Below are 26,574 nucleotides of genomic sequence, written 5' to 3' on the forward strand. Positions count from 1 at the left end.
AATTCATTGATTATTGGGCCACATCATCATCCTCTATGATGAATCCTGGCCATTACCCTTCCCCACTAACAAAATCCCAAGTAGAAGTAGTTTTCCGGCACACGCGGGGGTGTGGATATCGTATAGAACCCACCCTTGGTAGCAGCCTGTGCTAACTAACATTCCCGTCTTATCCCCTCGAGATCTACAAACTGACATGGCGGGCGCCGTTGGTGGCCAACGACTGTTCTCCTTTCGCACCGGCTCTAGTTTTGATGATCGTGATGTTTTATCTTTTCAGCGCATTCATGCATGCTGTTGATAAGGGAAACATCATTTGATCGTTGAAGCGTGTGACCAGTTGTGCTGATGGGATATTACGGTCCTGATCAGCAACGGAGAAGGACAACCATGGGTGGTCTCTCATGCTCATGCTCATACTGCACGTTTTGAAAATTTTAGTATTTTCGAAAAATACGATATTTTCAAAAAAAAAAAACTCTAATAAAGTGAAAAATCATACACAATTTCGCTTCGTTTGATACCCATATTGCAAATTATTAAAATTTGAGTACTTTCGAACAAATACGGTATTTAGTGAACAAGTTTGAGTACCATCATCAGGGTTGACATTGGGTGGGGGGGGGGGGGGGGGGTGAATTTCTGTCATACAAAAATGCTGAAATTTGTAAGACCCATTCTCACCCCGAGATTCAATGTCACCCCTGATGACGGTACATATTTTAATTTGAAAATTACTAGATTTTCAAACCATATTTTTAGTGAAAGCACTGAAAATTTAACATGATATGGTTAGATTAAGTCGATTTTAGAAAGATTCATAAAATGAGTAATCGTCCATTATCGACGATAAGATTATTGCCGATAGGATTATAGAAATAACGATAACGATAGATAATAGATAGATAAAAAATAATTTTCCAACCGATTTTTGATCTTTAAAAAGCATTGGAAAGAAGAACTCTTAAATTTTTAGAAAATTTTAGGGTTGGAAGTTTTACTTGTTTCATGTGACTTTGCTAATGTTTTTAAAAAATGTCATTTTTTTAGGGGTCAACTTTGGCTGTGTTTTTTACAAAAATTTCCTATATTTGCAGTAAAAATAAGTAAATTTGTATCAACCTTTTCGATAAAATTTTCAGAAATTAAAAACAGACATTTTTAAGTTTAACCTAAAATGGCTTCTACTTGAAAACAGTGCATTTGATTAAAAATTAAAAAAAGTAATATTCGACTCCAAATCCAATTCAACATTTAGCTTTTTTTTTGGAAAAGTTGGCACTTTTAGTCCACTATAACATATTTATCAAAAAATGATAAAAAAAATCGAAAGAGTTAAGTTTGTCAAAATCGATTTCTTGAGACAAAAATTCAACAAACATTCCAATTCCCAAGCCCTCAAAAAAGTTTGAATGTTAATCGGGACAATTCATTAATCTAGTGATTTGCAGAACTCAATTTGATCAAATTTGTAATTTTTGCGATCAAAAACAAGTTTCAACTTTTTTTTTCTCATGTAAAAAAAAACAGTCAAAAATACCGCGAGGCAGTTTTTTATTGTCTTCAAAAAACCGCTTCTACCAATCTAGTTTGCAAATTCCTCTCCAGCTCTCCTGCAGCTGATTAGTATTCTAAGCCCAACCCAGCTCAACCATATGCTTTGCTGTGCCTTTTCTGTGCTTCGAAAAAAAAAAATAATGCGGGTTGCATTTAATGCTGTCAGAGTACGTGCGACGTTGTCGCATCAGTTGCCGCTCATCGCCGCTCTAAAAAGGTGCAATAAAATATGCAATTCGCGGGTTGCTAAACATCAAGAATGGACCACCATCGTCAGCCCAGAAACCGATTCGCTCGCAGATTACCGTTAGGGCTTGAAACTGTGTCAGATGGTATCACGTAGAGGCTGATCATTTTCTCGGGAAGTGTGCCTGTTTTTTCCACTTCTCTACTCCATGAAGAACATTTTAATGATCATCATGAATAATACAGAACATTATGTTACATCCTTTAGTTATGCAATTTAAATTATCGTTTGCATGCAAAGCAGCTATAAATCACGGCAATTTTCCAATCAAACACTTCTCCGTGGCTTGGCTCATTAGCACCTGACCAAAGGAGGGAAGGTGGCGCCAATATCTCAGCGTCTTCCCCCTTCTCGATAGGATCCCTGTTCCGTTAATAATTAAGCAACAGGGGCAACCCTTAACGGCCAGCTTATCAGCTAGAAAGTAGATAGAGCAGGGGCAAAGATGGTGAGACGACGGGACATTCTCCGTTCGTGCCACTTCCGTCATCAATTTGCAAAAAGCCATCAATTTGTACGGCTCATTTGCATTTGAAAATGGCTCCATTAGCATCTCTGCTACTCCAGATCTTTCTTCTATGGACCAAGGGATGCCGCGGCAGAAGCAGTCTTGATTTCAGGTTTCTGATTTTTTTTTTGCTGAGGATGCTTCTTCCTATGTGACACTTCAGTCATCTTCACACTTTTATTCTGGATTATTACTTATATTTTACACTGCTGACAATTATGTTTACAGTGTCTTCCCGTTTTTGGAAACACGACTTTTTGTCAAAAAATTCTGATGATCGAGACTAACTTCATTATTCTTCTGAACTGTTGATCGAAAACTAATCTTAAACTTTACACAAAAGAGACTGATCTACAATGGAAAATCGCAGAGGGTTGCGTTTGTTTGCGTAAGTTGGGTTGTAGATGAGGCTTAATGAACAATAAAAAAAATCAACAAACATTTTTTCAAAGTTTACCTTGACAAAAAAATTAGGTCACGGTGCGTCTGGGGGCTTTCGCTATGACCAAAGAAGCTATTTTGTGTCAATACAAGTCTCCATACAATTTGGCTGCTGTCCATACAAAAATGGTGCGTAAATATTCAAACAGCTGTATCTTTTGAGTGAATATTCTGATCAATTTGGTGTCTTCGGTAAAGTTGTAGGGGTCGGCTCCCTGTAGTTGGTACAGAGAAAAAAAAGTACCAGACCAAACCTGCTGCGGAGGAGTTGCTTGTCGGCAATTGGACTCGCAATCCAAAGGTCATCAGTTCAAATCTCTATTTGGAAGGGATCCAACAAAGATGTTTGCATTCAGCGGCATAGTTCGAGTAGAAATCATGAAATAGAGACCGTCTAGAACTGGTGGGTTTGTAGATCGAATGATTTCGATTTACTACCTTTTAAAAAAAATATATTAAAAAAATATTTTATTAATCTATTCTTTTTTTTTTTTTCAAAGTGTCATTTCGAACGTTAAAATCTGCAATTTTAACTTAATTCTGGATTGTTTTTTTGAAAAGGTCCAATCTGGGTGCAGAATAGTTGTCCGCAAAGCGGCCTCAATTTAGAACTGTCAAAGCGGAACCAATTTACTGTTTGAAAAATGATACCAAGAAGTGGCAAGTATTGTAATCGATCTATGATTTATTTTGTCAGGAATAAAAAAAGTCGTGTTTGTCGAGCTTTTGAGGTATTCGAAGTCAACATTGTTTTAGAAGAGGGTTGGAATCGAGATTGCATAATTTGTCGCTAACATTTAATTAAGCGCTATGTCTCACGCAAAACCTATGTTTATGAGGTTTTTTGAAATGTTAGCGACGAATTATCAAAAGCTATGAATGGCACCAGCTAAATAATGTTGAATAAACTTACTCCGATATTATCACTGCGCTTCAATGATACAAAATCACGGAACTTCCATTCGGTTGCTCTTCAGATTCATAAAATTCCACCCACTTAGACGCAATTGTTCGTCACGTGGAAAACAAAGATTGACTCTTTTGGACGCCCATCATTTAGTCTACGAACAAAAAAAGCGCAAAGCACTTAATTTTTCAGCAAAACTATAAAATCAACAGATCCAAAATGTTTCAAAACAAATCACTTCAGCAGCAAAAAATATGTCACGCTTGAGCTTGAACGTAGCCTTCTACTTTGTTCATGTTTGCAGCTGTAGTGCAGTTGTATTAGTGAAGAGCAGTAGGGATCATTCGGAAATCACGTTACGCATTCTGTCTTTTCAGCACCCAGGGTCCAATAAACCAAATTTTCAATTTTTGCTTTTTGGGTGTTTTGAGAACCGCCTTGAGTCAGGGGTATTCAAAAACACCCATAAAGCAAAAATTGAAAATTTGGTTTATTGGACCTTTTCAAAAAAAAAACTCCAGAATTTTAGGACGCAACTTCAAAGCTATCGTCCTGCACACGTTCGTACAAACAACCACCCCGACTCGTTGGGTGGCATCCGCACAGGAAGCTGCAAACGATCCTCAGTCCTCAGCCAGAGATGCAGGTTCCACAGCTCAAGCAAAACAAAAAAGTCACGTTGACCAACAGAAGAGAACCTGTGAAGCAGCAAAAGCAGCTGGTCCTTCTGCGCTTCTTCCCTCCAAGCTACGCGGTTGTGTCGACTGTATTTCTGCTTATCACCCTCATTTCCCCCCCCCCCCCCACCAAAACATGTCCACCTTGTATACAAACGGGACGTGACACACAGACACACACCCCCACTCACACACCATCAGCACCACATAACGGATCTTTCCGCGGGTACAAATAATACTGTTAGCTTTCGAGACCTCTCCGCTCTCTCTCTCTCTCTCTTCGGGTCTTTCTTTAATGTTTTTTCTCTCTCCTTTCAACTGGCCTTTCGTTCTGAAGTTCTTTTTTTTTCGCTTCAACTTGCACAAGTTCTCGCGCGGTGATGATGCTTGAAAGCTTTGTGGAAGAGGTCTCTTGCGAGATGCGTACAGGAATTAATGGGGCTTGAACTGCGACGAGAGCTAGAGAGAAGAGATGAGAGATGTCCTCTGTCTGGAGGTATTTTTCGCACCTTTTATGCGATAATTGTCATCGGTGAGCAATTTGGAGGGAGCAGAAAAAATGAGTAAACAATAAATAACGCGCTTCACGAAATGGGCACTGGAATGGAATGCTAAAGAGTTGTCATTTTGGGGACATGATAATTGCAAGGAATTCAAGAGTTGAACACTTGAAAGGATAATTAAAATAAATGCGCATTAAAGTATTTGAATTTCCCAGTAAAAAGTCTTGAGAACAGTTACATTATTTGTCTTATTCCGTAATTGGGTCCTAATATGAAGCTTAGATTGCTGATATTATTGTTTACAGCGATAAAGCTTATTTTTCTGAGTACAATGACCCTTTTGTACGACCACAAAGAGTTTAAAATGGATTTTTAAATCAATTTTGAAAAATTAACCACGCGGTCCTTCTTGATAGAAAAGCACGGTGGGTAAGAAGGGGATTATTATGAAATTTGCATGCACCTCGGAAATTCTTTTTGGAGGTTGTTGGGGGGACTATTCTGAGTCAGAAAAATCAACTCCCAAAATATTCTGTCGGTGAAAACTGATTTTATCTCGATTTGAAGTTCAAAAGCCTAACATATCAGCTAAAAACGCAAAAATACGTCTAAAAACTCGGTCTATCTCTGGACAAAGATATACGTTATCATCTAGATATCAATTTTTAGTTCACAAAATATATTCCTGACATAGTACACCTTAAATCGATCCATTACTTGAGTCCCAGCTTCATCAGAAGGTGTAAAATAATGTGATTTCTAAAAAAATATTTTCAATTTGCTCTGGTAAATAAACTGTCATGTCTGAATTCAAAAACTATTGTTTTTGCAGAAAAAAGTATGACATTTTATTCATTTACTGTAAAGTTATGTCTATTTTAGTGGGAAAATTTCTGCCAATTTTCAAAATTCTTCGATATTGAACTCATTCCTGTTATAAACAGCTACTATAATCATACTCAGGAGGATGTAACAAAAATTATAGTTTGGCGGTCATTCAGGGGCTGGTTACGGTGGGTATACTGAGCTAAAATTCCAAATATGAGCTTGATTGAACTTAACAGGAGTTGGTGTAGAAAACACTTTTTTTCAAAAATGTAGATTTTTTAGTCACTTTGGCCACTAAAGCGTTTATTTCCAACATCATTGGCGTGTAGGACAGATCTTTGCAGATGTTTTGGTATATAGAACATTGTATTGAAACACTCTGGAGCTCTGTACAGGCCTTCAAAATTTTGTTTTTTTTTTTTAGAAAAAACGGCTCAGCAGAAAAGATAAGCGTCGCGCCATTTCATTTTGCTCAAAACTGCAAGGATGTTTGGTCCTACACGCCAATGATGTTTAAAATAAACGCTTCAGTGACCAAAGTGACTAAAAAATCTACATTTTTGAAAAAAAGTGTTTTCTACGAGATAAATCTCATTCAAAAATCAAATGCAAAACGCCAACTCCTGTTAAGTTCAATCAAGCTCATATTTGTAATTTTAGCTCAGTATACCCACCGTAACCAGCCCCTGAATGACCGCCAACCTATAATTTTTGTTACATCCTCCTGAGTATGATTATAGTAGCTGTTTATAACAGGAATTAGTTAAATACCGTAAAACGGGGTGACTTTGATAGCCGGGGTGACTTTGATAGGTTTGCGATTTTTCCGCAAAATGAAGAGCACAATTAAAATACGTAAGGAATGGTTCAGAAACATACTGACCGTGATAGAGAAGTGTTCAAAGTACCTCAAGAAGAACTTTTCATAAATTTTTGAAAGGTTTATAAAGTTAGTTAACTATAGTTAAGAAAATGTTGATGGATGTCATTATTTTAAACTTCTAAAAGTGTCATGATTTTTTCAATGAACATGATTTTTAATCGGAAAACGGAATGCATTTTCGGATTCTTTGGACAATTTTCCACTAGGAGAAGATTTAATAAGTTTGTAAATAATAAATAATATGTATTTTTGAAACACAATTTAAAAAAAACTCCTTATTTATAGGCAATTTCAGTTAAACAAATTTCATGTAAAATGTGAAAACTTGTGATTCGTGCTTCGAATTCAGTATAAAATGCAATATAAATCGATAATTTTATAAACAAAACTAGTTTTAACAAATTTCAGGCAAAATTCTGACTTATTAACAATTTTACCTAAAATTTATATGTATTTTGTTAAACAGTTTATAAACTTAGTTAACTTAATATAAACATTGATTTTTTTTTCTTACAAACTATATCAGCTACTTTAGTGATGGTACATTTAACGTACAAATGATGTTTGAACATCTTAAATATGATTTTAACAAGAAAAAACTATGACTATCAAAGTCACCCCGGAATTAAAACTAAGAATTTTCAACATAACTATTTTTCTAAACACTATTGAAAAAAACTTTTTTTTCCAAAATAGTGCATGGACTCTGTGTGGCCTACCCCAGTACATGTTTCAAAAATAATAATCTTGAGAAAAACCTTACCTGTTGGAAAATATTCTAAAAACAAATTGAAATCCTATCAAAGTCACCCCGGTTTACGGTATCGAAGAATTTTGAAAATTGGCAGAAATTTTCCCACTAAAATAGACATAACTTTACAGTAAATGAATAAAATGTCATACTTTTTTCTGCAAAATTGTTCTTCATTTCGTTTGCAACAATGCTACAACAATAGTTTTTGAATTCAGACATGACAGTTTATTTACCAGAGCAAATTGAAAATATTTTTTTAGAAATCACATTATTTTACACCTTCTGATGAAGCTGGGACTCAAGTAATGGATCGATTTAAGGTGTACTATGTCAGGAATATATTTTGTGAACTAAAAATTGATATCTAGATGATAACGTATATCTTTGTCCAGAGATAGACCGAGTTTTTAGACGTATTTTTGCGTTTTTAGCTGATATGTTAGGCTTTTGAACTTCAAATCGAGATAAAATCAGTTTTCACCGACAGAATATTTTGGGAGTTGATTTTTCTGACTCAGAATAGTCCCCCCAACAACCTCCAGAAAAAATTCCGAGGTGCATGCAAGTTGCATAATAATCCCCTTCTTACCCACCGTGAAGCTCCTACTTGACAGCTCGTTCCAAGGGGACCATAGTTGATCCATCGAAAAAATGTGGTCTTGTCAATATTTTTTTTTGCATTAAAATGAAAAAAAAAGTGATCAGAAATGGTTTTTAATCGTGTTTTTTACCGTTGTACATAAAAATTTACATAGGGCTTTAGTACCTAATTTGCAACTTCCACGCACAGCAATCGCTGCTAAACACTCTCCTTTATGCTCTCTTTCAAACTACAATCGGGTTGTAGGGTAGATTAGTTACAATGAGACACGGGTAACAATGATAAAATGGCTCTCACAAGTCGTAGTTTTAACCAATCAGGCTCATATTTGGGGGAAAGATGTGTCTACTAGATACACGTCTGCCATAATAGTGGCGTTGGTTATGGACGCTCCCTTGCAAAGTTATTCATAAAATATTGATTCTGGGGTTTAAAAATAAATTATGACTAAATATACATTTTCGCTCATACACGGAGAAAAATGAGTTCTCATAATCGTGAACAAGTGTTCATGAAATTCGGAACCACGAACAAAGTGTTCAAATTTCATGGTACGTTTTTCAGAATCGTACCATGAAATTTGAACACTTTGTTCGTGGTTCCGAATTTCATGAACGCTTGTTCACGATTTTGGGAACTCTTTTTTCTCCGTGTAGGCTGCCATTTAGGCTTCATCCATAAAGTACGTCACGCTAAAATCAGCCAAAATTTACCCCTCCCCTCCCCCCTTTGTCACGCTTTCCCTATATTTATAACACGCAATGTCACACTTTCTCAGATCCCCCTCCCCCCCTAGAGCGTGACATACTTTATGGATGACGCCTTACACAAAATCTAATATTTCTCCAAATTTCTTTCACCATTTCACAGGGCATGAGTTGGGCTACAATGTCCTATTATTGAGTTTGGCCAAAATTTATAATAAACCCAGAATCTAGAGCTGTCTCATTGTTACCCACTCTTTTCGGCCCATGGGTAACAATGAGACACTTTGATTTTTCTTCATTAAACTATTCAAAATCTATCAAAAAAAATCAAACCATCCACATTAACGACCCCCGGATCTTTTGTGGTCTCTATTGCAAGTTTCTGCTCGAACCTAGGAGTCCGAAGGCTTGAATGGGGAGAGCACCCAAACCTCTTTTTACTCCAAGGAACCTTCCACCCCAGTGTTTGAACTGACGACCTTTGGATTGCGAGTCCAACTGCCGCCAGCGATTCCACCGGAGTAGGCTTGGTTTGGTGTGTTGTTTGTACTTATGGCATGGAGACGACTCCTACACCTGGAATGACTTAACGGCCTAACAACCAAGGCCGGGACCGACATTTTACTTCCTCATCCGATGGAAGGTTGCAGCAGATGGGAATCGAACCCAGAATCATCCGCTTACAAAGCGGACAGCGTAACCATTCGGCCACGCACTGCCAAATCTATAGAAATCTTTAAAAACATGAATTGTAAGTGATTTTTGGCATATTTATTGAGTTTGAACTTCATTTAACTAAGCATAAGCATAGGTGCCCACCCGCAGTTGCTACTCCGTTATTGACCAGGACCTCCAGAAGTTACATCCACAAGCCGTGGAAGATAAGTGGGAGCTATCTTTCCTCGCTTCGCAACCTCTCAAAGGCCTCTATCATGCTGATCAATACCGGCGCCGGCCACGACCAGTGGTAGGGTCACGGGGAAGTGGATGGGAATGTTAATCCGATACTTGAGTGATAGAGACCGCCCAATCGACTGCATCTCCGACAAAGTATCACATGAGTTTTGAGGGGGTTAGTAGATGGGTATGAGGTCAGGATTCACGAGTGGCAGTGATGTGACCATGAGCATTTTGTTTATCGGTTGAAATTTTTAAATCTTAGGCAGCCGGCTGCGGAAAGATAGATAATTGATTATTTATAATGTTTTTTTTTTTATCGAACGCATGCCAGCCGAGCAGTAGTGCTATGGGCTGGACTTATCAGTATATTTTTACTGTTTTTACAATTTAGATAACGCGAGCAAATTTCAAAAATAGTAAATAAATAACGCTTTACTCTTCATAAAATCGATAGTTTGATGAGTTAATATTAAAACTGCCAGTTGGAACAAATTTGTACGATCATTTACGACGAAAATTATCGCGAAAAAAACAGGACTGCGCGTTCTCAGAAGCACTGCACTTATGATGACATTATTCAATTATAATAACCACTCACCCAAGCACACAAACAGCGACACAAAAGAAATGAAAATGAGCATGCAAAAACAAGACAGCGCGTCCTCGTGGTCAGCACACTAATAAGTTTGAACTTCATTTAACTAAAAATATAAAGTTATTTGGTAAAATATATAGATTTTACATAATTTAAATACTTTTTAGTATAACTTTTGTTAATTAAAGTTTCATATTTGCAAAATTTCTTTAAAATGTTCAAAGTAAGTCACCTGCAATGGAACAATGAAAAAACATGATGTTTTACTAAAAAAGTATTGATTTTTGTAGAGTGTCTCATTGTTCCCCAGCTGTCGTATGTACGTGTGTCAAACGCGTTCTAATCTGACATTCTTTTGGCCAGTTTTCGCACAAACATCAATTTTAGGGTGTGTCAAGATAGCACGATAAGATTGAAACTGTTTTCATATGAAAAATGACAAAAATGCACGGAGATTTGTTTGGTTTTATCAAATTTCCCAGGGTTGAAATTAAATGTTGGGGCTCTGTTAAGTTCAAAAGGTTAGGCAATGGGAGCTGCCCAAAATGGCGTTCTTAACTCAATCTGACCAAAAATACACGTGCGTCAGGATAGCACGACAACGACGGTTTGACATTAGTTTTCACCATGCCAAATTCAAATTGACGGCAAGCAGTGGTAGTGCAAGCCAAGTGAGCGCCGCGCTGGTATTTTGCTGGATTCTCTCCTCTCTGAGCATATTTGTTTGTGACTGTGTTCAACGGACGGAGTAGGCAAAAATCACTAAGTATTTGTATCGCTGTGTGATGTGATTGATCAAGACGCTGGCAGCTGGTAAGTCGTGTTCGCTCGCGAATGGTTGCGCCCTTTAGTCAACAAAGATCTCCAGAGTAACATTTGAATAGGGCGCATAAGCATTTCCCAAATTCCAGCCCAAATGTTAACTATTTGAACCTTAAGTGTTAAAAATTAATTGGGGACACCAGCTATTGATTAACACTTCAAGATTTCGTCGCCATCGTGTTAACTTGTCGCACGTGCATTTTGGGCCAAATTAAGTTAAGGATGCCATTTTGTGCAGCTCACAATGCCTCACCTTTCACAGATCCCCAAAATTCGATTTCAATCCTGATATATTCAATAAAAACCGAAAAAACTCCGTGCTATATTCACGAAAAAAAAAATCAATTCTCAAAATCGTGAATTAAATTCACGAATGCGAGAACCGCGAAGGAATATATTCACGTTTCTAGTGCAAATGCACCATACTCATGAATAAATTCCTTCGTGGTTCTCATATTCGTGAACTTAATTCACGATTACGAGAATTGATTTTTTTCTGTGTTGTCACTCGCTGAAAATAGTCATTCGTTTTTGTATCCTTTTATCGCAACATCTTGTAAACTACCTTCAAAAGTCCCCACCCCAGAAAAAAAACCTCCCAAAGGAAAAATCAATTAAATTTTCTCACACTTTCCCTTCCCCAACCTCCTGTTTTTCAATCCACTTTCTCAGCCCTCTCACCTGTCATGACTCCACTGGAGCTGATATCCCTCGGCGGCGGCAGCGGCAACGTTGACTGCAACACTTCCGTTCCGAGCTGCTGCTGTATCCCTGCCACCGTCGATGACGTCCCGCGGGGTGTCGTCACCTGTGACGTCGTCGCCCCACCACCGTCGTTGCCGGAAGTCAACGGACTTCGGCGGCTGCTGGACTCGTCCGGGGAGGCCAGGGTTTCACGATTTTTTTTTGTTTTGTTTGTTTTTGTGTTTTAAAAGTTTTGATGTAAGTATTTGTGTAAGTGTGTTTTGTGCTGGTAAATTTGTTGTAACGTTACGGTGCGCTTGTATTATCAATACTGCTTTAAAGTTGGTACAAAGTTGAGAGATAGGTTGAAAATTTGGTAACTAGTTCACTTTACTATACAATTAACAAGGGGGATTGTTAAAGATTGGGATGTGTTTGGAACGAATTTGTACTAAATTATTACTGATTTCTTCTTCTTTTTTTTCCTTCTTGATTAACTCGAATACTCGTTAGTACACTATGAACACAATATTTCTGTTATTTGGTAACAATTTGCTAAGAAGATGATGTAAAATTCACACTAGCTTAAAGAATTGCCTATTTTTATATATTTATTGAAAAATTTTCACTAACTTTACGCACCAAAGAATTTGAACTAAACAGCACAGATATTATGGTAACTATCTGGTGATGATACTCGAAGAACTACCACTACTTTAGTACAACTTTACTTCCTTCTAAAATTCAGTCTTTAAGAATTTTCCTTCCACAAAACCACGGCTTAGCGCTCCAGTTCAAACTTCCACGATGCACCCGATTGAGTGTACTCGCTCATCCTCGACGCAGCAGGCCGTGCCTCCCGACGTGTGAGTGTTGCACTGCGTTACAACAATGTTGCAGCCGTGTGTTTGTGTTCTCTCGCCGCGCCGCTCCCGCTGTATGTGTGACGTTACACAGGCCTACTTTGCTCCACCAACCGAGTGACCGACTAATGACGATGGAAAAATGCACCTTGCGGAAAATCCCCCTCCTCCTGCTGCCCTTCCGCCGGGAAAAACTGCTGCTGGCACGTGCACGACCCCTCACGCACACACGTGCCCACGTGAGGAAAAACACGAGAAAAATCGATTGTCGCGCACCACCAATACATGCGCGCGCGCGCTCGAAACGTCACGATTAGCAGCTGTTTTGGTGCGCGCGCTCTCACCAATACACTCTCTCGAAACGCTGTCGTGCCGGGAGTGCTTTCGTAATCGATCTCGTGAGCACTCACACACGCGATTGCGTCGACGCGGCTCGGTCCAAGATGGCGACGATTGTTTATCTCGGCGAGTGTGACGATTTTGCTGCTCACCGTGGACACGAACCAACTTGTTTTTAGCTGATCGGGGTGGGTGTGCTGGATGACTCCTTTTCCGCTCTTCCTTCGATTCTGTGCAATTGTTTATGTTTTGACGGGTGAGATGAATTTTACACTTTTTTTATGAGTTACACCAAAGTTACGCCAAAATTCATGTAAACTTGCAAGCTACACGCAGAAAAAACCTAAACACTGACAAAATTTCGCACATCAAAATCAGACTTTTGTCCCGTGTTTTTTTTTGTTTCACATTTTTGTTGTTGCTGTCAGTCGATGTTATTATTGCTAAACGGTGTGTGTTCCCGGTTTCCTTCTAAAATCCTCCAATCTCGAACAAATCTGCCAAAATCGATTAGAATTTTCCGCTTTTCTCGGGAACAAAAAAACCTTTCCCGCAATGCACTCCCGGTTTTTCCAGATCCACCCGCCACACTCCGTCGTGTCAAAAGTGCATATCTTCACATTTTCTTCCTTTCACTTCCCAAAAAATATGCCGACCAACTCCGCAGGAAAATCCTTTAACTCGACGTTTTTCCCAGCACCACACAAATCGATTTGGCAACTGAAGCGTTCCCGACTTATTGTTACGCCATTTTTCCGACGACTTTTTTCCGAAATGCTCTTGTTTGGTCGCCGAAAGGGAGATGATGTTTGCGCTAGAGGATTTTCCTTCTTTTGCGCTGCTGCTGGATGTTTGAACCGACCGGGAACGGGCTTGAGGAGTTGGGGGTGGGTGTGTTTATTTGCGTGTCAGTGTGTTGGTGTGAGGGTGGAAAATCTTCGTGTGAAGAAATGCACTTTTTCAGCGGACGAACGGCGGCGGCGGCCAGTAAGGGATGATGGTTTTGGCTGTATTGGTGTGTGGTTTTTCCCCGTTTGGGATGGGGTGGGATTTTGACAGGACATTTGAGGAGAGCTTTTTTTGGAAAAGCTCAGTTCGAGGTAGGGTTGGATTGAGACTGATTAGAATGAAAAATTTCAATCAAAGTATTGAAAAAACAAACTTTGTTTCTTTTACAAAAAAAATCAGGTGTAAATGAATTATTTTATGAACAAATGGTGACAAGGTAAAGGTGACAACTAGGGGAACAGCATATAATTCCAGCGTACCTCTAATGTTGTCATGTACAGTCGATTACACCTCATTTAAAGCGTTTTCGACTGAAATCGAGTGATAAATAGCTCAATAAGGAGTGAGCAAGCAAGTTGCTATCAAAAGTTTTGCAAAATTAGTTGTTTAAATAGTGAAAATCAGCAAATTGGGTAGAGTTAGGAGCAAACATACGAGAATTTCCCCTACTTATGCATTTTTTTAGAAATATTTTGCTTCAAAAAGTTTGAAACGAGTTAGCGAACAAGCTGTAGAACGTATTTTGGCTAATCTTTCTATTTCTGCATACAACAGCACAAATAAAAAAAAAAACAAATCAAGCTTGTTTTACAAACTGTGGCCAACTTTTTTGAAGGTTGTTAATGTTTATAAAATTTTGCTGAAATTAACCAGAATTTGGTTATTCGTTTACAAAATTCACCACACCTAGGATGGAACTATCTTACATTTATATGTAATTTATTTTTTGTAAAATATATCTTTTGACAGTGCATAAAATGTTATGCCTGATCGCAAAAGGCATGCAAAATCGATGTTGGTTCAGATTGAAAATCATATAAATTTATAGAAAAAGTGAAATTTTATAAAATTGCACATGCGCATAGTTTATAAAATAACAAAAAATAATAACAAAGATTTGTTCGAAGAATAACATGGCGTCATCCATAAAGTACGTCACGCTCTAGGGGGGGAGGGGGGGATGTCGCAAGTGTGACAAAGTGTGACAAGGGGGAGAGGGGGGGTACGTGAAACTGTGACGTCACGCTAGACAATTTCTTGAATACTAAAAATTCAGTCTTAAAAAATTGTTATAAAAAAACTTTAATGTTTGATAAACTTTACTCATAAATAAAACACGATTCAAGGCATTAAGAAACAGAGTTTTTGATGATAGATTTAATATGCTTAAATCATAAGATTTCAAAAAAAAAACTATTGATAATGATTTCTACAACATTCAAAAAAAAAAAATCCAAATACACCTGTAAAAATTCAAAACTTTCTCGATTGAACCTCGAATTTGAAAATAATCAAATAATCATGCTAAAATTGTACAAAAAACAAGATGGTAAGGAGGGGGGGGGGTCCGACAAAGCGTGACATACTTTTCGAGGGGGGGTCGGAGCAAGTGTGACAAAGTGTGACATAGGGGGGAGGGGGGGTTAATTTTGGCCGATTTTAGCGTGACATACTTTATGGATGACGCCCATGTTATTAGTCAGTTTTACAATAACAATCCAACAACAAAAAAAAATGAAAACGACGAATAAAAAATCCTGTTATAAATAACAAAAAATGTTTTTGGTCTAATATTTTCAAACATAGAAAAATTATTCCCAAGTTATTTCCGTCAACTCGGGTATGTATTTGTTTTTTTTCTGACTTTAATTATAATACTGAAGCCAATTTTAAGTTTGTTGAACTGTAAATTATTTAAGAAGCATTTCATTATGCAGATACAATAAATAAAACAGAAATTTGAAAATTGAAATCTTTTCGTAAATCTTTTAATTTTGTGAATTTGCATAACTTTTAGCTTGAATGTTCTTTCTCGTCATGATTTTTTACGGTAATTTTTCAGTAGGAAGTACTGTTGGGCATTTTCAACCAAAGTCACGTTTTTTTGAAAAAAGGCATTTGTTACAAACTGTTAAATAAACAGGAATGGAGCAGTTCTCTACGGAATCGGTCTTTTTTCTTTAATTTTAATTTTTGTATTTTTTAATCCGGCTGAAACTTTTTTGGTGCTTTCGGTATGCCCAAAGAAGCCATTTTGCATCATTGGTTTGTCCATATAATTTTCCATACAAATTTGGCAGCTGTCCATACAAAAATGATATATGAAAATTCAAAAATCTGTATCTTTTGAAGGAATTTTTTGATCGATTTGGTGTCTTCGACAAAGTTGTAGGTATGGATAAGGACTACACTGAAAAAAATGATACACGGTAAAAAAAAATTGGTGATTTTTAATTTAACTTTTTGTCACTAAAACTTGATTTGCAAAAAAAAACACTATTTTTATTTTATATGTTTATGTTTATATGTATTAGAGAACATAAAATGCCATCTTTTCAGAAATTTCCTGAAAGAGCAAAAAATCTTTGACCGAGTTATAATTTTTTGAATCAATACAGATTTAAAAAAAAAATCGAAATATCAGTCGCAAAAATTTTTCAACTTCATTTATCGATGTAAAATTGAATTTGCAATCAAAAAGTACTTCAGTGAATTTTTGATAAAGTGCACCGTTTTCAAGTTATAGCCATTTTTAGGTAACTTTTTTGAACTTTTTCGCAGTTTTCCATTTTTTTAAAATAGTGCCTATCTTTTTTTTTTGTTTGATTGCCATGAGTCCACTGCGACCATTTATTTGATCTATTGTCGACCTGCTGATCTATTTTTAGATCTGCAGAGGCTGCCAATTTGCTGTTCTTGGGCATTTGGGGAACAAAGCACACGCGCTATTGTTGAGCAAGTGTGTTGATCTGTCCACACGCCGTAACATTTTTCCTTTCCTCTGTGCTGTTGTACTTTCCATATGTGTCGCTAGAACTGAAGTGCACTTTTTTATTACGCTACTTAGGATGTGTTCCCAGTGAAATCCCAAAAGCCCGGGACTCTTTCTAAGCAGTTTTTTTTTGTCCCTCCAAGCACATTTTGCGGTTGGGCCCAGCGCACTCCGCAGATGCAAATATACAGAGCACTGCCGGTCCTCGAAACATGTGAAAAGTACGAGGAAAGGTGGTGCCAAGCCATGTGGGTTTCAAACCACGACCTTCCGTTTATCAAACGAAACCTGTAACCAATAGGCCACAGGAGCTCGGCTAAAATAGTGCCTATGTTTGCCCATTTTTGAAAAGCTGAGAAAATTCTCTATATTTTGCTTTTTCGGACTTTGTTGATACGACCCTTAGTTGCTGAGATATTGCCATGCAAAGGTTTAAAAAACAGGAAAATTGATGTTTTCTAAGTCTCACCCAAACAACCCACAATTTTCTAATGTCGATATCTCAGCAACTATTGGTCCGATTTACAATGTCAAAATATGAAACATTCGTGAAATTTTCCGAACTTTTCGAAAAAAGTATTTTCAAAAATTTAAAATCAAATCTAACATTTCTAATGGGCGTAGTATTGAATGTTTGGCCCGTCTATATCATTTTGTATTTTTGTATGGACAGCTGCCAAATTTGTATGGAAAATTATATGGACAAACCAATGCACAGTGGGCGAAATGGAACCCAAAATCGGACTTAATTGAACGCGGCTGGTTCCCTGGTATGAATAATAGTGTTTCTTATGTAAAAAAATCCGGGGAATCGATTGGTGATGGTTTCATCCACCGCACGAAACGGCAAAGGGTCCATTTTGCCCCAATTCCCCATTTTTTAACATTTTTTCTTGAAAATCGGTCTGTATTTAGAGCGGAGGCTTTATGCGGCCTTCCAAAATGCACTTAACTTATGTGAAAATGTCCCAGGAATCCAGTAAAAATAACCACTTGCACCGCAAAAATCATCTAGGGTCCATTTAACCCCAATTCCGCTATAAAAGCATTTTTGGCCGTTTTCAAATGTTAGGTCAGATTTTAAAAATCTGAAAATATTTTTATCGTAAAGATCAGACAATTTTACATAAGAATGACGATTTGCACTTGATAGTTTGACACATTTATGTTGATAAAAATAAAATGTATGTGAAAGGCAGTTTATTCTGCGTTTGGGAAAATTGGCCCAAAAGTGATTCTTCAATCTTTTTATTTAGTTTAATTTCTATATCAACATAAATGTGTCAAACTTTCAAGTGCAAATCGTCATTCTTATGTAAAATTGTCTGATCTTTACGATAAAAATATTTTCAGATTTTTAAAATCTGACCTAACATTTGAAAACGGCCAAAAATGCTTTTATAGCGGAATTGGGGTTAAATGGACCCTAGATGATTTTTGCGGTGCAAGTGGTTATTTTTACTGGATTCCTGGGACATTTTCACATAAGTTAAGTGCATTTTGGAAGGCCGCATAAAGCCTCCGCTCTAAATACAGACCGATTTTCAAGAAAAAATGTTAAAAAATGGGGAATTGGGGCAAAATGGACCCTTTGCCGTTTCGTGCGGTGGATGAAACCATCACCAATCGATTCCCCGGATTTTTTTACATAAGAAACACTATTATTCATACCAGGGAACCAGCCACGTTCAATTAAGTCCGATTTTGGGTTCCATTTCGCCCACTGTGCAATGATGCAAAATGGCTTCTTTGGGCATACCGAAGGCACCAAAAAAAGTTTCAGCCGGATTAAAAATACAAAAAAAAATCGAATGACCGAAATCTCAAAGAATTGTTCAATGACATTATTATTTGAATAAATAAAAAAAAACCTTCGATTTGTCAGCAACTTTCAAACCAAATTAATATCTTGCCGTGATATATGGTTTAATTATGTGTAAGGCTACCAACTCTTGCTGAGCAAAAATCCGTATACTTTCCCGACATAACACCATGGTACACCCAAAATTCAGAATCGAGATAATCGTTCTCTCAAAATTTATTGAGGGCTCAGTGCCAAAATCGATAGAATAATGGTACCAACTCACACCATCAAAACAAATGAGTTCATTCGTTAGTTGAATCAATTAATCTCCAACAAGTGTCATACATCGACTTCTGACTTCTCCTTGATCACCAAGCTGTGGTGGCCGAGGCAGCTAAGTCATTGGATTGGTTTGTCAAAGGTCTCTGGTTCGATTCCCGTTGTCGACACCTTTGGTTTTTTGTTTGACGGATGAACTTTTTTAGCAAATGAACCTCGAGAGAATAGTTCTATCGCCCATCTCGAGCTGTGTTCTCTGCGTCCGTGAATGGTACTACTATTCTCTCGACTCGAGACCATCATTCTCTCGGACTAGCGCTGCTAGTTTTGGGTGTATAACAAAAAATGTCAAGGAATTATTTAGATAAATTTTGAATTTTAGAAATAGACATATTTTTGTTAAACGTTTCAAAGTTTACGAAATATCAAGTTTGCTTTTACGAATAATATCGTTGTCAGTGTTTTCACGAAAACATTTCTAGAGCTTTTATTGGAAAGGTCCTATAAACACAAGCACAACACAAGGATTCCACAAGCTTTAGAAAGCCTTTTGATCTTTTATTTGATAAATATGTTTTGTGAGGAATCTGAAAAGAACAAATATTGACAATCAAGTTTGAACTGAGGAAAACCCGGAAAATCAAACTGACAGATAAATAAAAATATCTAATAAGAAAAAGCGATGACCCAATCAAAAAAGCAATGAATTTTTAAAAAGTTTTTAAAATTCCGTACAAATCCGTATTATGCGAAAAATTCCGTACAAAAAATCCGGCCTGTTTAAAATCCGCGGAGAGGGTCGAAAATCCGTACGGTAAGGAAAAAATCCGTACAGTTGGTAGCCTTAATTATGTGTGAAGATCAAAATACACTTCTTTGCTACATATTAGATAAAGATTATTTTTAAACGACTTTTGGAATGTAGCCCAAGCAAATACTTCAAAATAAGAAGATGTATTTTTTTTATGTTCAAAGATTAATCTTATTTCTACAAAAAAAAATACAGATTTTCATAGAAAAGAGCAGAAATTTTCCAAAAAAAAGCTATTTTAAATTTTGAAAATCGATTCGATCCGATCGAAAAAAAAAGTGTCTGAGATAGAGCGAGTTGAAAAATGAGGACTTGATCGATGACACTGAGAAAACTCCTTTTTCATAAAATATGAGTACAGATCAACAAATTAAAATATAGATATATGGGATTTTACTGCCGGTTTTTTTTTTCACGAAGATGTAATGTCCCAAATTTAGTATTATTTTTATTTTTGATATGTTTTACGGAACAAAAACTGAAACTTATGAGCCATAGAAAAGTATGAACAACACTTTGCAATTATTTTTACTTAAGTTCTTTACATATTGTTTTGTTCACCGTTTTCATGATAAAGCAACGTAATAGATTATTATTTTTTTTATTTACCGTTTTTCGATTTTGTGAAATAGTGTCCATGATTGTCCATTTCTGATTTTTTTTCGAACAGTTCAGAAATTTTTCATTTAATTGGCTTAGAGACATTGAAGTTTGGACCTGTGATTACTGCAAAACAGCAAATTAAAATAAAAAGAAAATTTAAGTTTTCATTTTCTCATCCAACTGGTTTGGTTTTGTAAAAAAAGTATGTGCTTGTTTGTACCCTTTTCGATAATTCATATTTTGTATGACCAGTCCGCAAAGTTGTAGAGGTTTTTGGCAAAGCTTTTCTGTAAATTGGCTTCTTTTGAAATATTTTCATTCAAAAAGTTTCATAATTCTAGCGATTTTTTTTTGTTGGGTTGAGACCACTGCGACCATGACTTTGATCTATTGCGGTATACCCATTTTATTATCGCAGACTTCAGGATGACACGTTACCATTTAGGGTAGCGGTCATTGGCTGACGTTGCGGTATGCCCCATTCAAGTATAATTTCTAAAATGAAATCATCTACCTTACTGGGGTTTTCTTGCCAGATCTCTTTAGGGCTTAAAATAGGCCTGTTAAGAATCTGCCTTCGCCTTGCAGATAGTGCGCAGCAGTCGCATATTAGATGTTTTGATGTTTCGGTTTCATAGTCACAGAACCGACAGATATCTATTTGACTAAGACCTAGCTTTTTCAAATGATATCTAGACGGACAGTGTCCTGTTATAAGCCCGATATAGATATTTAGATATTTCTTGTTCAGATTGAGTATTTTTATTTAGTTTTGAGTAGAAGGAGTGATGAACTCCCTAGATTGTCTCAGTAATTGTGTTTTCGTCCAGTTTAACTGAATCATCTTTTCCTCATATTTTACAAACTCCATTTTTAATACGCTTTTTGAGACCCCGCAGAAGGGTTCTGGGCCAATGAAGTGCCCTTCTTACCCATTTCTAGCAAGAAAGTCGGCTTTTTCGTTTCCATCTATACCTCGGTGGCCCGAACCCAGTACAGATGTACTTGAGTTTTAGATGTTAATAGTTTTAAAAGTTAGACTGGCATGTTGGTGATTTTAGAGCATTTAACGCAGCTTGACTGTCTGAGAAAATACAATTTTTTGCAAGTCTGTAATTCCTTCTAAGAAAAATGGATTCTAGCGAAATACTCACATGACTTTTATGTTAAACTTTTATTTATTAAATGAATTATTCCACTAAATAAATTTGGAATTTTATTATTTAACTTTTTGATTTTTTTCATTATACTAATTGAAAATAACAAAGTAGAGAGAACGATATTTTTGTGAAATCTGTCATATTGGTCTATGATGATGAAAAAATCTTGGAATGAAACATTTTTTTTTATTTTATGAAAATTATGTCTTTTAACACATTTTGATTCAAACACAGCCCTGCAAGTAAAAGCTTTCATTTCCATCATTGTAAACTACACTCCGACGAACTAATCCGAAATTCTCAAACTGCGCATGCCCCAACAATACAAAACTCACGCACACAACTTTACCCCGCATCATAAGGATTCACCGCTGCTACCACACACCACACCCTGCTAGTTTTCCCACCCTCTCCTCGCCCTCCTCATCAAAACATCAAACAGCGGGTTTTCCTCACTCCTCACAGTCGGAATGCCGGAAGATGTAAACATTCGCTTCGTGCCTTCGCCAGTCAGAAGAATTGAACCAGCGCAGATAGAGATGTAAATATGCAAACTGAATGGAGAGAACAATCTCCGGTGCGCCGGTCAGCTGGGGGGTGGGTGCACGGAGGGAAATTGGGTGGAAAATAATTTGAATTTTTCAATTTCTGTTATTTGATGGACATTTTTATTTTTTTTTTTGATTTTTTAATAATTAAAAAATATGTTTTAAGTTTTCAGTTCGAATTTGTTTCAAAACCATAGAAAAATATATTTTTTTCTCGTGTCATGAACAAAACCAAACATAAGGATAAAAATCCAGTCGGAAAACGACAACAAGACAACATTGTTGGTTGGGGTGGGGAAGCTTCAGGGAGAGGCAGCGAGGGTGTGCTGCCAGCGTCCTTCCACCCAAAGCACATGAGCCGAGGTGGAGCATAAAATTACAATAAAAATAAAATAACAATATCTGCAGATGGAGATGGATTTGCGACGGTCGTTTCGTTTCAATTCCACAATTGGAAGTGCTGCCAGGGAAATTTTTTTTAATTTCTTGTTATTTTCAACGTTTAAAATTTTGTTGAATTTTCTTTTTATTTTTTTCAGTTTTTTATCTTGCATTAGCAGATTAATGTTTTCAATTACCGATAACATTGTTCGGCATGGGCCAAATTTAACAACCGCCTCACATCACACCAAAGTTTGAACACGTCGTTCGGCCAAATCAGCGATATCAATTTCACTTCCAAACCCAAATCATGTCCCGCTGATTTCACGCAACTGATACAACTTAAAGGCAAAACCAAACAGCAAAAATAATCGGCTTGTAAGGAAACAAGCTTCGCGCGAATAACGGATTTCTTCGGACCATGTGGAGGCAGGCACCTTCGAGGCATTTCTCTGGTCCGTGAGTTCCCTCGAAACCCCCTCCTGATTGCTGTTTTTTTTTTGCATTCGTTAGGGATGAATTATCATGAATCACGATGTGCGCGCCCTGAGCGCGCGTCCACAGCAGAGCCGAGGCCGAAGAATGCGGAAGCTGAGGAAAATTGTTAGATGGATAATGATGTGCTGGAGTCAAAGCTGGAGTGATGTTCTGCAGCATAAGTTTATGGGTGGGGTATGTTGCAAAATGGGGTTTAATTTATCTATCGATTTGTGATAAAATAAATAGTTAAGTTTTCAATTAATGAAGAGTTTTGAATGATTTTTTTTACATATTAAAAGGTTTTTTTTCTAAATTTTGTTGCATATTTAGTATACGCATACAAGTTTTATATGAGCAATTCTCTCAGATTTCGGTCATTCGATTTTTTTTTGTATTTTTTAATCCGACTGAAACTTTTTTTGTGCCTTCGGTATGCCCAAAGAAGCCATTTTGCATCATTAGTTTGTCCATATAATTTTCCATACAAATTTGGCAGCTGGCCATACAAAAATGATGTATAAAAATTCAAAAATCTGTATCTTTTGAAGGAATTTTTTCATCGATTTGGTGTCTTTGGCAAAGTTGTAGGTATGGACTACACTGAAAAAAAATGATGCACGGTAAAAAAAATTGGTGATTTTTTATTTAACTTTTTGTCTTGATGAAACTTAATTTGCAAAAAAAAACACTATTTTTATTTTTTTTTTATTTTTTGATATGTTTTAGAGGACATCAAATGCCAACTTTTCAGAAATTTCCAGGTTGTGCAAAAAATCTTTCAGCGAGTTATGAATTTTTGAATCAAATTTGCAATCAAAAAGTACTCTAGTAAAATTTTGATAAAGTGCACCGTTTTCAAGTTAAATCCAATTTTAGGTGACTTTTTTGAAAATAGTCGCAGTTCGTCGCATTCTCTTTATTTTGCATTTTAGAATTTTGTTGATACGACCCTTAATTGCCATGCAAAGGTTAAAATACAGGAAAATTGATGTTTTCTAAGTCCCACCCAAACAACACACCATTTTCTAATGTCGATATCTCAGCAACTAATGGTCCGATTTTCAATGTAAAAATATGAAACAGTCGTGAAATTTTCCGATCCTTTCGATAAAAATATTTTCAAAATTTTTAAACCAAGACTAATTTTTGAAAAGGGCCAAACATTCAATATAACGCCCTTTTAAAATGTTAGTCTTGGTTTAAAAATTTTGAAAATTTTTTTTTTCGAAAAGATCGGAAAATTTCACGACTGTTTCATATTTTAACATTGAAAATCGGACCATTAGTTGCTGAGATATCGCATTAGACAATGGTGGGTTGTTTCGGTGAGACTTAGAACACATCAATTTTCCTGTTTTTAATTCTTTGCATGGCAATATTTCAGCAACTAAGGATCGTAGCAACAGAGTTCAAGAAAGCAAGATATAAAGAATTTTCTCAGCTTTTCAAAAAAAAAATATTTTAAATGGGCAAACATGTGCACTAATTTAAACAAATTAAAAACTACGACTTTTTTCAAAAAAGTCACCTAAAAATTGATTTAACTTAAAAACGGTGCTCTTTATCAAAATTTCACTAAAGTACTTTTTGATTGCAAATTTGATTTTACATCGAAAAATTGCAAATTTGATTTTACATTTGAAAAATCAGTATTGATTCAAAAATTCATCACTCGCTCAAAGATTTTTTGCACAACCTGGAAATTTCAGAAAAGTTTGCAATTGAAAACGAAACTATTGGCACTACGCCCCCCGGGGCATGGCCTTCCTCTAACGTGGGATTTCTGCTCCAGCGCCTCTGACGAGACAGGAGAAACCGGGACCGACGTTTTACTTCACCATCCGATAGAAGCTCAGTGGATAAGGCGGGAATCGAACCCGCGTCTCATAGCATCATCGGGATCGGCAGCCGAAGCCGCTACCCCTGCGCCACGAGACCCACAGTTTGCAATTGATGTCCTCTAAAACATATCAAAAAAAAAAAAAAAAAAGTGTTTTTTGCAAATCAAGTTTTAGTGACAAAAAGTTAAATTAAAAATCACCAAATTTTTTTTTACCGTGCATCATTTTTTTTCAGTGTAGTCCATATCCATACCTACAACTTTGCCGAAGACACGAAAAAATCGATGAAAAAATTCCTTCAAAAGATACAGGTTTTTGAATTTTCATACATCATTTTTGTATGGCTTGCTGCCAAATTTGTATGGAAAATTATATGGACAAACTAATGATGCAAAATGGCTTCTTTGGGCATACCAAAGGCACCAAAAAAGTTTCAGTCGGATTAAAAAATACAAAAATGAAAATTTAAGAAAAAAGTCCGATTTCGTAGAGAATTGCCCATATTTCATTTTTCATTCATTGTCCAAATGAATTAAATGTGGTTAATAGAAACACTAGCAACTCATCAGAAACATCATCAACAACATAATTTATTTATTTTTAAATATTTAGAATTGGGTTTAGAAAATTTATATAGGAAATATATTTATTAAATATCTTTTGAGAATAGTCAATTCAAAATATTGTTGTTGTAAATCATTTCTTGGGTATGGAGAAAATCGATGATAAGAATCTTTTTGTTTTGGTCTTTGAAAGTTTACCTACACTTTTTGAAATTTGTATTTACAAGAAAGTTTAGTTAATAAACAAGTTCAAAATGAAGAGCATTTAATATCAAGAGTTCAATCAAAGTTATTTGAAAGTGTTGATGTTTTATTTTCTAACAAAGTTAATAATTTCATAATTACAAAGTTTAATGAGAGAGGTTGATCGTAGTAATCGGTGCGTGCGGGCGTGAAATTTTTTTGCTGCGTCATGTTTTTTTTCGAATTTAAAATTAACCTTCCAGGAAAATTTTAGAAAATTACAAAGTGTCTAAACCAGATATTAGATCCGTATTTTGCCTTTTCTGACAGTTGGTTGTAATGTCATCATCCGCGGAAAACTTTGTGAGGTGTAAGCTGCCAAAGCGAAGAACTGGACATTTCTGCAGAAAGAGTGAAGTCTTCCGAGTGTTGGTCCAGAAGGGATTTCTACTTTTCGTATGGATATCGTTGAAGACGTCGGGAAGCTGTTCCAAGGAAATTGGAATGATGGATCGGAATTTTGCTTGTGAAGGAGGTTTATTATGGATCGTTGAATTTGAATCTTGATTTGGTGAGATCTATCCATTTTATCTATCATTATTTGATTTTTTTCCCTTATTTTATATGATATTCTATTGATCAAATGATATATCCATATTATCCCTTTCCCACCTTCCCTTTCTCCTATCCTCATTTCCTCCCCCTCCCAACCCCCCCCCCCCCTCTAAATATTATTATCTGCCAAATTTACACTAACACACCACACCACAACTGATTCGGAGCGTTTGGTACGGTATGTCCACGCATCCTTCCTCCCCTGATGATTCTGTGAAATGTGATCCGTTCACAGAATCTGTCTCTGCGGTTAATGCAACGCAGTAGGCCTGGCCGCTTTAATTTTTGCTATACATTTTCGGGGTAACTCGGATGTACTGTAATCATTAATATTGACAAGAAAGGACTTGAGGCGTAATCTTACCACAAGTTCTTCCAGGATGCTTTCTTCGGACTGGCTGCGCTTGTGTTCGATTAGATTAGATTAGATCATAATTACAAAGTTTAATGATTATAAAAGTAAGTTTTTTTTTCGAATAATAAATTCTCTTTTTAGGGGATTTTTGGCATTTAACAAAAAAGCCTACAATTAAATACTGAAATCACAAAGAAATACTTAAAAGGTTAAGTAATCACAACTAATTTGAGGTGATTTTTTTTCAAAATTTACAGAAATTTTGACGAAAAAGTTTATTTTAAATCACTGGATTGCCGAATTTTTAGCTATTTTTTTATTCTATAACTTTGCCGAAGACACCAAATCAATAAA

The sequence above is a fragment of the Culex pipiens genome, chromosome 2 (genome assembly GCF_016801865.2).
Source record: "Culex pipiens pallens isolate TS chromosome 2, TS_CPP_V2, whole genome shotgun sequence".
In the NCBI taxonomy this organism is placed as follows: Eukaryota; Metazoa; Arthropoda; class Insecta; order Diptera; family Culicidae; genus Culex; species Culex pipiens.